We start from the raw sequence: 11,215 nt of genomic DNA, 5'->3' as shown, positions 1-11,215 counted from the left end.
ATGAAATCATAAACTTATTGTGGATTCCTCTTGTTTTTTCACTTCAGTTCTCTTGGGTTATGAAGATCAGCTCATGCTTCACGCTTGCTCTACTCTTTGGACATGTAGGAGCCTAATGAATGTGAATTGGCACGACCATTGTTTCCTCTTTTATGTAATCAAGGAAAGCATTTGCTACAGCATTGTAACATATTGCCACTGAACCGGTTGATATTATCAGTATTTGGAAGCCAAGAAAAGAAAATTTCCTTTCTTTGTCTTTAAATTTGAATCATCCTGTCCTTGCCATTGTTTTGTGAGAACGGTGGATTGATATGGTGTCATGGGGTCTGTGGGTATAACAGCAATATGTTATCTAAGGCAGCAGAAGATAACTTCAAGATGATGCAACTTGTAAAAAGCAGGTCTTATGGTGTGTAAAAGTTTGTCATGTATCGATCGATGCAACTTGAACACAGCAATGTTGAGTTAGAGAATAGATCCTCCATTTCAACTTTGCACCCAGTACAGTTTGATTTGGTACAAATAATTCAAACAACAGACACACTAAAAATGCTGGATTCTACCCTTGTACTGTGCTTGATTGCTTATAATTTCCTACTTTTGAAACAATTACTTGAACAATCCTTACATTTTAAGATTCCCAACCAGCCAGTCTGAGATGTTTGTAAGTCAACATAAATGATGATAGGTGATATCCAAGAGTCCGGATCTGCGACCCCGACGGGAGCACTTTTGTGCTCCCGACCACAAAAACCTGTGGGGCCCACGGTGAAAAACACTTTTTGAAAACTCTATGCTCCCCCGACGGGAAGATGATCCAGATTCAATAACCAGTAGGGTGAAGGAAGAAGACGGGAATTTTTTCACCCGGTCTATATGGTAGGGTATAGAGGTATAATTGTAATTTTAAGTCAACTTTTAGAATGGAATTCGAGGGTATGGAGGTATAATTGTAATTTGAAGTTTAAGGGTCAACTTTTAAAATGGAATTCAAAGTTAAAGAGGTCATTTTCACATACAAGGGTAATTTGGTCATACTGTAAGTTTAATTTGAATTTTAGTAACGGTATCAAGCGGACGTCAACAGAAGTTACAGAACAAGATTTTTACCAAAATAAAAGAAAAAAAGAACGAGATCTAAACGTAATAAATGCATTAACAAGGACCTCACCTGATTTTAACCCTAAAACAAGGGATTGGAATGTAAAACTTTCAAGGATTGTTGAAAAAATAGGGGATAATGTGAAAATTTTCCTAAATCGATGATCCCTTTTTTACTTACGTGATACTTTAAGGAGTCCATGTGTAATTACGAAGAATACCAAAACTTCGAATGAGCGGAAAATTGATGACAATCGGTACTGAAGGAAAGCTAAAACCCTTGGCTTTCAGCTTCAGGCCTGCTCGTCTCACGGAAATGAAGAGAGAAGAAGAGGGAGGAGATTAGCAAATCGATGCTTTGAACCTGTTGGGTCTCCAACCCTTGTAAGTCGCTTACCCATCCAGAATGTTTCGCTTTTGTAGCAGAATTTTTTTTCATATAAAGTGGTCTGCTAGTTCATCAACATGTCTCCTTCATATTCGAAATTCATCGTTTAGGTTTATTTCAAATGCCGCAGAACGACCGTCTCTGACGGTGGATTATCTAGTAGACAAATGTGGATTAACCCAAGAATCTGCCCTTAAAACCTCCCAAAGGATTACTATCAAATCCACAACAAAACCGGACTCGGTTCTCGCGCTACCTGAACTCCTATGGATTACCTAAACCCTGTATTTCGAAGCTAGTCAGCATCGACCCAAGGATACTCTGTGTGAGTCCCGAGAAAACCCTGGAACCAAAGATTGTATATTTTTCTAATATGGGGATTTCAGGCCCCGACCTTGCGAGGATTCTATCTAAAGACCCAAGAATAATAATGGGTGCCAGTTTGAAAAACCAAATTATTCCTTCCATTAGGTTCCTTTTGAGTTTCCTTCAAGATTGTAAATATATTATTGGGGTATTGAGTAAGTTGAGGTGGAATACCGGGTTCCAAAGAATTATGGAATCTAATATTGGGATCTTGCGAAATCAGGGCTTACCAGATGCTTGGATTTCGAAATTAATTATAATGCGTCCTCAAGTGCTTACTTTGAAACAATCTCGGTTCAATGAGATTGTTCTGCAAGCCAATGAAATGGGGTGTGACCCCTCAAGTTTAATGTATATCTATGCCATAAGCTTGCTGGCGCAGATGAGTAAGGCTAAACTGGAAGCGAAATTGGAAGTTTTTAAGAGTTTTGGATGGTCGGAGGATGAGATTCGTTGCCTGTTCAGAAAACAACCTCGTTGTTTGGCTCGCTCAGAGAAAATTCTTCAAATGCAATTGGATTTCTTCATGAACAAACTGGGCTGGACTGCAGTGGAAGTTCTCAAAATCCCACCTATTTTGAATTTTAGCTTGAAGAAGAGAAACATTCCAAGGTGTTATGTTATTCAAGTTCTTCTCTCCCGGGGTCTAATGGAGAAGAAAAGCATTAGTTCTGCACTGATAATAAATGAAGCTAGTTTCTTGGAAAAATTTGTTAGGAAATATCAACAGGAGCTACCTCATCTTTCTAAGGAGTATAAATGTAACATGGAGTGACTTGGGAACTGGGATTGATGATTTTTCAAATTTGTTCTTACAAGTTTGACAGGTAATCACAAATTTTGTGTTTGATGATACTCAGCAATTTAAACGTCTTGATTATTTTCTTTGTTTGCCAGCCACATTTTGTTCAATTGATATAAAGGCTTCATTTTTATTTCTCTTAAAACTTTCATCTAGGGAAACCTTACGTGTTAAAAATTTCTCTGTGTTCTTCTAGAAGTTAAATATGATGTAAATATCATTGTAAGATTTCTAGTGCTTGTTTGATATTTATTTACCATGACACAATTATTCAAAATGTTATTTTACTCAAAATTCAATCATTTTGTCCCTAATATATGGTTGCGAACCATATGGCCACGTTGTTCCGTAGATACAATGACTATACGTTATCAATCTAGGTAACAAAGGGTGACTTCAAGATGTTGAAATTTTATAAAGGGAAGAGTCCTTTATTTTTTATTATTTGATATATAAATTTCTCCAGCGTTGTTGTTATGTTCAAATATGGGTCTGGCGATAATGAACACAACACCATAGGAGTTAGTGTATAGGTTCTCCATTTTGATTCCTTTAGTGGAAATAGGTTCTCAATTGAGATGGTTTACCTTTGGTTGGAAGATGAGTTATTCTATGTAAACTACTGTTTTGTTGTCTGGTTGTTCTCTAATTGCTTTACGCTCATTGAGTTTTTTTTTTTTTGGGTGGGGGGTGGGGTTTGTCTTTTGAGGTGGTTCCATTTTTTATGAACAAAATTTGTCATAATCTAGGTACTAGTAAGAAGGTTTACATATGGAATGAAGACTGACAATGATGGTGGATTTACTCCTCCCCATCTGTTAGATTATCTTTAGGTTCTGGTGAATAGGATTTGTAGAAGTTGCATTCTTTTTCCTTGAGGCTACATTCGGTAGCCAAGAAAAGAAAAGCAAAAACATAATGAGTCAAAAACTATAATAAAAATGACTATTTTTTTTAGAAATTCAGCCCTCAAGTTCATAATTGCATGGGTCCCACATAGACACCATTCACATGTTACAACTCACTAGTGCGTTCTTTTACTTTTCTCTATCGATCTCATACGCAGGTGGGAAAGGTGAATTAGGTATTGACATCATTCCCAACAAGTGGTATCAGAGCCAAATTAACAACAAGTTGATCGTGTATAAGATGATGAAGGGAGCTACTCTAACTAGGATGATTAGCTTGAATGGAGGCAATTGGATGATCTGAAAAGCAAAGATGGAGAACCTGCTGTATTGCAAGGAGTTGTATGCACCTATAAAAGGTGATTCGGCTAAGCCAGAAAATGTCTGCTGATGATTAGAAACTTTTGATCGAAAAGCTGTTGGATTTATTCGACAATTTTTGGATGATTTTGTTTTCCACCATCAATCCACGGAGACATCGGCGTATTAACTTTGGGAGAAACTTTGAAAACCTGTACAAGAGAAAAACTGCTACTAATAAGTCTTTCTTGATAAGGAAGCTTATGAATCTCAAGTACAAAAAAGGCACCCTAGTTGTAGCCCATTTGAATGAGGTGAAAAGCATTGTGAACTAGCTCTCCTCTATGAAGATGGTGCTTGAAGATGAATTACTAGCCTTGTTACTTCTTAGCTCATTACCTGATCGTTGGAAGACACTAGTGGTGTCTCTTAGCAATTTAGCACTAGATGGTAAATTGACGATGAGTCAAGTAACAGGAAGTCTCTTGAATGAAGAGACAAGGATAGGATCCTAGATCTAGTCTCAAAAAGAAGTAACACTCATTGTAGAAAACCAGGGGAGAAGATTTCAGACAAGAAATTGAATCATATGCCACTATAGCAAGAAGGAGGGGCGTATGAAAAGGGAGTGCAGAAAGCTAAAGTAACACACACTTAAAGAGGAGCTGGAGGGAAGACAAATGAACATAGTACCACTAACACAATCTCGTCAAATGGGGTTATTATTTAGTTTTTGTCATACCTCAAGATATCATACTTATGCCTCATCATGTTTGTTCTGCAGCCTCTTTCACAATACTAATGAAGGGGGGAGATGTACAACAAGATGATGGGATGTAGATGATAGAATATCTACCTGCCACTACATTAGTATATGAAGGTAAGTTAAAAAACTGATGGATGTTGAAACCATGCTAGTGTAGTAATCACATAATGGAACTAAGTTATCCATGTGAAGGAGAATCTGTGCTATGATTGAGAGACACTCATTCAAGGGACTAATGCTGCAGAAAGAGTTACACTAGGCTATGGACATGAAGCTGCAACACAAGTGGTGTATTAGAATGGCACATGTATGACAATGGTGTACCTAGAATGATACACACAGTTCTAATGTGCATGGTGAAGAATGAAAGTAAGTAATCATGTTATAGGATTAGGAAATTTTTTCAAAACATAGAAGTTTGGTAATTGTCATGGTAAAGAACCTGTGTATGGATATAGAAGCATGGTAGGCGTAACCAATTCCTCCTTATGAGTTGAAGGGGGTTTGTTGGGTCCTCCTCCTTAAAGAGAATGGGCAAAAAAAGGGATAAAAGAGAGGAAATAAGAGATTTTCCTCACTCTCAACCAAAAAATGTGGAAGAGTCTCAAACTACCCCCCCACCCCAGTAAATGTGGGAGTCTAAGCCACCCCCTTTTCCTCATTTATAAATTTGGGTGGGGGGGGTGACAAGTGAGAAAGAATACCTTGAGAGAGAAAGAGAGGTGCTCTCAAGAGTGTGTGAGTTGTGGTTGAGTTAGGGTTGGAGTAGTGGGTTAGTAACATCTTCAAGGATTGAGAGTGTGAGTTGAGAGATGGTGTACAGGAGTTTCTGGTTTTGGGGTTTACAAGGTTGGGTTTGGTTATAAATTCAAGCATTGTATAAGTTGTGTATTTCCATTCTCATAGTGAAGAAGTCTCATTACACCCATGGATGTAAACAACGCAGAACCACGTAAATTGTTGTGTTTGTTCTTTGTGATAATTTATTTTTGTAATTTTGCGTAGTATGCATGTGGGTCCCACACAAACATTATTCACATATCAAAACTCACTAGTATGTTCTTGTATTTTTCTCTGTCGATCTTATACACACTGGGAAATTGCGCTCTAGTTTGGAAGGTTTTGCCGATGATCCAAGTTTTCTTTTGGACTGAAAGCTATATATATATATTTCTTTTTATATATTTTTTTTTTTGTGGGGGGGGGGGGGGGGGGGGATTGTGTATGCCCACTTACTGCAAGAATCTGGTTTAATTTCTTTACCAGAGTTGGAACTCAATCTGTAATTCATTGTGTTGGTTCTCATCATCTCACTTCTTGGGCATTAAGCTTGGGTTTTTCAAAATATGATTATTTCTTTGCTGCTATATATTGAAGTTTATTTTTTATTCTGTATGAATATCTTATAATGGATTAGTTTTGTGGAAAATTCTGATTTCATCCATGGAAAGTAATTACCAAATTCATTGATCTGTTGAGAATATGTTTTCAACATATCATCCAAGCCCACGCTGGGCAAATCATCTCTTGGAAGTAGTTTTGATATTCAGCCATTATGCAGTGTATTCAGTATGTTGAGAAGAGTTCTCCCCAAGATTGCTGAAGGGCTAATACAGATGCCAATTATTTTTGATAGTTTTAAACATTAATACCAATGACATCTTAATCAATCTGCCTAATTACTCTGAACCCTTTTTATTTATTTTTCTTTTATTGTTGCTGTTTATCATGTTTAAATGGAACAATGTGCTTATTTTGTGTAAGATTGTGGCTTGGACTAAAATTTAGTGCCTACTGCTTCTAGTAGCAGCTAGCCAGCTAGAGATTTAGGAGTTGTTATCAATCATGGGTAATATCAATCCAGATTGTCCCAAATCGGATATATTTTCCCCTGGTTCATTTAATTGCCAATTTACCCCTTGGTCCATTTATTTTCCAATTTATTCCTCAGAATTTTATCATGATGTCTATTGGCTGGTCTTGGACCTTCACCTGCAGAGCTACTTCTTCTGGTTCTGCATTTTGGGATGATCTGGTCATGAATTGCTATATGTGTCCAAAAACTTGAATCATCAGCCTCCACATCTTCCACTTTGGTTCATAGAGGTTATAGATGAATTCCATGCCTGGTATGGTCACTTAATTTACCTTAACTCGTCAATTAGTTACTGCAGGTTTAATTCCATGCTGGTCATAGGAACTTTGTTCTAAAGTTTGATGTCAAAACTTGTGTGAACCATTCATTCGTTGTCATATCTTATGTTCCTAGAACTGTCCATTAATTCTTCAGAGCTACACCATCTGTAGTGATAGAGTAGGTTATCTGTAGTTAGTTAACTTTCTGGTTTGCCTAGTAGAACTCGCAGTCAGTACCATGAATATGGTCTTTGCTGGACTCTTGTGATAGCTAAAGGATTTCTATTTCCTAGTTTACAAGGTGGACATATGTTCCTCTGCAATTGTTCTGTAATTGTCAGTGATCATCTGTATTTGCCATGATGGTTTTTCCTTTTTCAAAGAAACACTAAATGAAATGGTTGTGAACATAAACATTTCTTTCATTGATAATTTTCAGTGACATAGTATTTGATCTAGATACTAAGGAGTAACAAAGTGGAATCTGATCTAAAGATAACTGAAGAGCTACTATGGGATGCAGATGATATGTAGTAAATTTAACCATTAGGACCAATAATAGTTTCTAAAACATTGCAAGTCTACCTAAATTAATCTCAGGATTTCTGTTATTTTCCCCGTGTTACTATTTTTTTTAATATCATTTTAGTTATGTGTTTGTCTGTGGAATTGAGGCTTGCACTATAGTTTAGTGATCTCTAATGCTTCTAATAGCAGCATGTATACTAAAGCTGGCAGAATGACACTCAGGTGCAAAATCTTGTTATCTTATCCACAGGTTAAAGAGTTTGATAATTAACGGACAGTTCAATTAGTTAAAACTCTAAGATTATGTACATATTCCAGTCGAATTTTCAGGCGATAGTTCATTATTTGCTGCATTGCTGAATGAAAGCTTAAAATTGTTATGAACTCTCTCGATATTTCACTTTAGTGATTAGTTCTTTGGGCTTTCAAGATCACACTTGCTCTGCGTTTTTGAGCTGTAGGAGCTTCTGGAGTCTGAATCGGCACAAGCTTGGTTTACTGTTTCACTTCATTAAGGAGGACATTCCTATCATATTGAAACTTGATCTCCACTGAAGTGGACCTGGTATGTATTCAGGTTTAATCGGCCGAAGCTTCAGCTGAAAATGCATTATTGTCAAGTGTTGTTATATGGAAGATTGCAAGCTGCAAGTTCAGTTGGTCATCAGTCCAATTGTTCATACCACCAATATCAAGGTGCAAAGGATCTAAAATCTGCTCTGTATTTATTTCTGAAACATTTTTCTCTAGTTGAAACTTGTCATTTTGAGCTACATTTGGAGTGCAAAGTTTGAAGGTTTCCATATAATCCATAGAGAAGACAAGTCATTAAGTTTATAATAAGTTTGTGAAATATTTCAAATATTATGAAGAGACGATTGAAATTGCTTTACACTTGAATTGCCCATTTGCACATTTGCTCCAACAAGTGTACTTTACTTTTGTAGTTTTCCCTTTCTCCTTTATTTTTACCTTTTTATTTTTTTTTATTTTAAATTTCATTATGCAGCAAATACAAAGGAAATAACCCAACTTCAAGCACAATGGTGCTTAAGTGAGACCACACAACTGTGGGTTTGGAGAAATTTCCCTGTGAGTGCCTAATAGGTGATAGGATTCAATTATGTGAAATATTTTAATTTTTCCAATGAATATTGTTGGATTAGAATATTTATACATGGCTTAATCTTATCTCTCATTAGACACTCAATGGGAGATTTCTCCAATAAGATGATTCATATCCCATAATCGGGGCAATATCTCATAGTAGAACCCTAAGGAGTGGCTCAGTTGGCAAAAGACCAATGCTTCCACATAGGAGGTCAGAGTTCGAATTCCCTTGGGGTTAGGGGCGAAGTCCCTTCTATATTAATTATATAAAAGCTCCTTCGAGGATGTAGTCGTGGTGCGCACAAGCTGGCCCAGATGAACCTCAGGTCCAAAAAAAAAAACATCTCATAATAGAGTGTAAAAAGATCGGATTTGGTCGCATGCTAGCAATGTCATATAGCATTCTATTATATTTTGACAGATTCAGATGGTATGCTATTAAAGTTTGAATGTCATGGTCTAGATTATGCATATCTAAAAACAAGGGGGGACTTGGCTTTCGTGACCCCATTCTTCACAATAGAGCTCTTCTTGCTAAAGTAGCATGGCGTCTCTGGGCTCAGCCGAACTCTACATGGGCAAAATTCATCAAGGCTGTGTACTTTCCCCATTGTGACTTTATGGATGCAAGAAAAGGTGCTGGTTCTTCTTGGGCATGGCAGAGTATTATTATTGGGAGAGATATCCTTAGATAGTCTCATTGCTTGTTGGCCTGAAACACCCGTCCGGACTCCGGATCCGGGATTACCAAACTTTGGATTTCTTCTTCTAGCCTGAGGGTGCTCTTTTCAGTTTGTCTCCGATCTCATAGAGCCGGTTTCAAGGTCTTGGAATAGAACTCTGTTACAACAATTATTTCTGTCGAGTGAGGAATTCTAGTATTCACTTGGCACTCCTGGGGACTCTATAATTTGGGGTGGGGCATCTAATGGAGTCTTCTCTGTCACGTCAGCCTATCATGTTGAGTGTAACCATAGAGATACACAAGCTTGTTTTGCTCCCTCATCTTCCTGCCTGCACACATGGGATGAAGTCCGACCCGATGCATGGAAAAGAATTTGGAAAGCACAATGCTATCCTAAAATTCAGACCTTTTTGTGGAAGGCTGCGAATTAAGCTTTGGCTACAGGGGAGAATCCGCAACTTAGACAGATAAGAGGTGATCCTACATGTAGAAGATGCGGCTCGGACGTGGAATCAATTGATCACATTCTGTTTGCTTGTGATTTCTCTCACGCATTATGGTTTGGTATGGGGCTCTCTGGCTTGATCAAATCACAAAACCAAAGATCGCTGATCAGTATCATCAATACTTGGGGGCAATGGCCATTTCCTGATTCAAGGGTAAGCAAGGAGACCCTCAGTATCTTCTTCTTTACTTGCTGGTTCATTTGGTTGGCTCGAAATGATCTTTTTAATGGAAAATGCTGGGAGCCTGAGCATATCGTGGAGAGATCGTGGAAAGCCTATCGTGAATTTGGATGCTCTAGAACTTCTGGTATTGACGACAGCTCTGAGGCTCCTCGGATTTGGACTCCTCCTTCGGCTCCCTTTATTAAGGTCAATTCTAACTTCTCTTTCTCTCCAACCGAAGCTGTTGCTGGTCTTGGTTTTGTTGTGAGAGGCAGCAGAGGTCACTGCATTCATGCGTGTTCGATCAATAGCTCGGTTTCTTCCATACTTCCTGGAGAATCCTTAGCTCTCAGAGAAGCTATGTCCTGGGCTGCGCAGGCTCGGCTTAAATGCTTGGTCTTTGAGTGTGATTCCATTACCTTGTGTCATGCCGTTGCTGATCCTTTCTTTCCTTTTGAACTGGATCTTGTGCGCGTGGTCGAAGACATTAGGCTCATGCTCTCTTTTGAACCTATGTGGTCGGTTCATTATATTTCTAGGTGGGCTAACTCTGTAGCCGATACCCTAGCTAGGAAGGCCCAGTCCGTGGCAAGTAGGACTGCCTGGTCTAATTCCGTTTCTTAGCTTCTTGAAGCTTGTAATCAAAATGTCTTGGGTTTTTCTTGCCCAGCTTCAATTTAAAAATCCGTTTACCAAAAAAAAAAAAAGTTTGAATGAATTTAGTTAGATTTGAATGATAATTGTACTGGTTCTTTTATTATATATATATATATATATATATACATGGAATTTTATAAGGGGGTATAAATTTAGATTTAACACAAGTTTTGTACTATTGATTGCAATCTTTACCATTTTATTTATAAAGGTTAAGTATAAAAATTAATAATTTAACAATTTTTTTAAATTCATTTGTCTTTAATTTTCTTATTTTCTTTCCACCAATGCTTTTCCTTTGTATTTATTTTAATAAAAATCTAAAAACATTCACACTTTTTTTTTTTTGAAAAATTAGAAAAATAGATCCAACAAAAGTAAGTTAATCCGGTAATGTAGTTTGTCCGATAATAGTCAAGAAGAAAAGGATACAAATGCAAATTTAGAAACATATTTTACATAACTGTGCTCTATAATTAAATAGTTCATAAAGAATTGGAGTAAACAAAAAAATGCGATTCATTGCAAGGTACGAAAGTGCAGTGAAATTCGCTTGGCAAACAAATGAATTTCTTTGAAATCTATTTTCGAACCCCCATTTTCGGGGAATTTTAGGTCATTTTTTGCCCAAATTTGGTGTCTAGCTTAATTTGTTGCTAATAAACACAATAGAATTTGACAAATTTGAATGGTTTCCTATAAATTCTTCTACACAATTTTCCTCCCTAACCACATTTAGTGAGTTACGGTCGATGCCTGAATCATTATGATATAATTGAATAAAGCCTAAATCAACA

The sequence above is a fragment of the Hakea prostrata genome, chromosome 8 (genome assembly GCF_041222555.1).
Source record: "Hakea prostrata isolate BN-2017 chromosome 8, UWA_Hpros_2, whole genome shotgun sequence".
In the NCBI taxonomy this organism is placed as follows: Eukaryota; Viridiplantae; Streptophyta; class Magnoliopsida; order Proteales; family Proteaceae; genus Hakea; species Hakea prostrata.
This window is presented reverse-complemented; position numbering follows the sequence as displayed.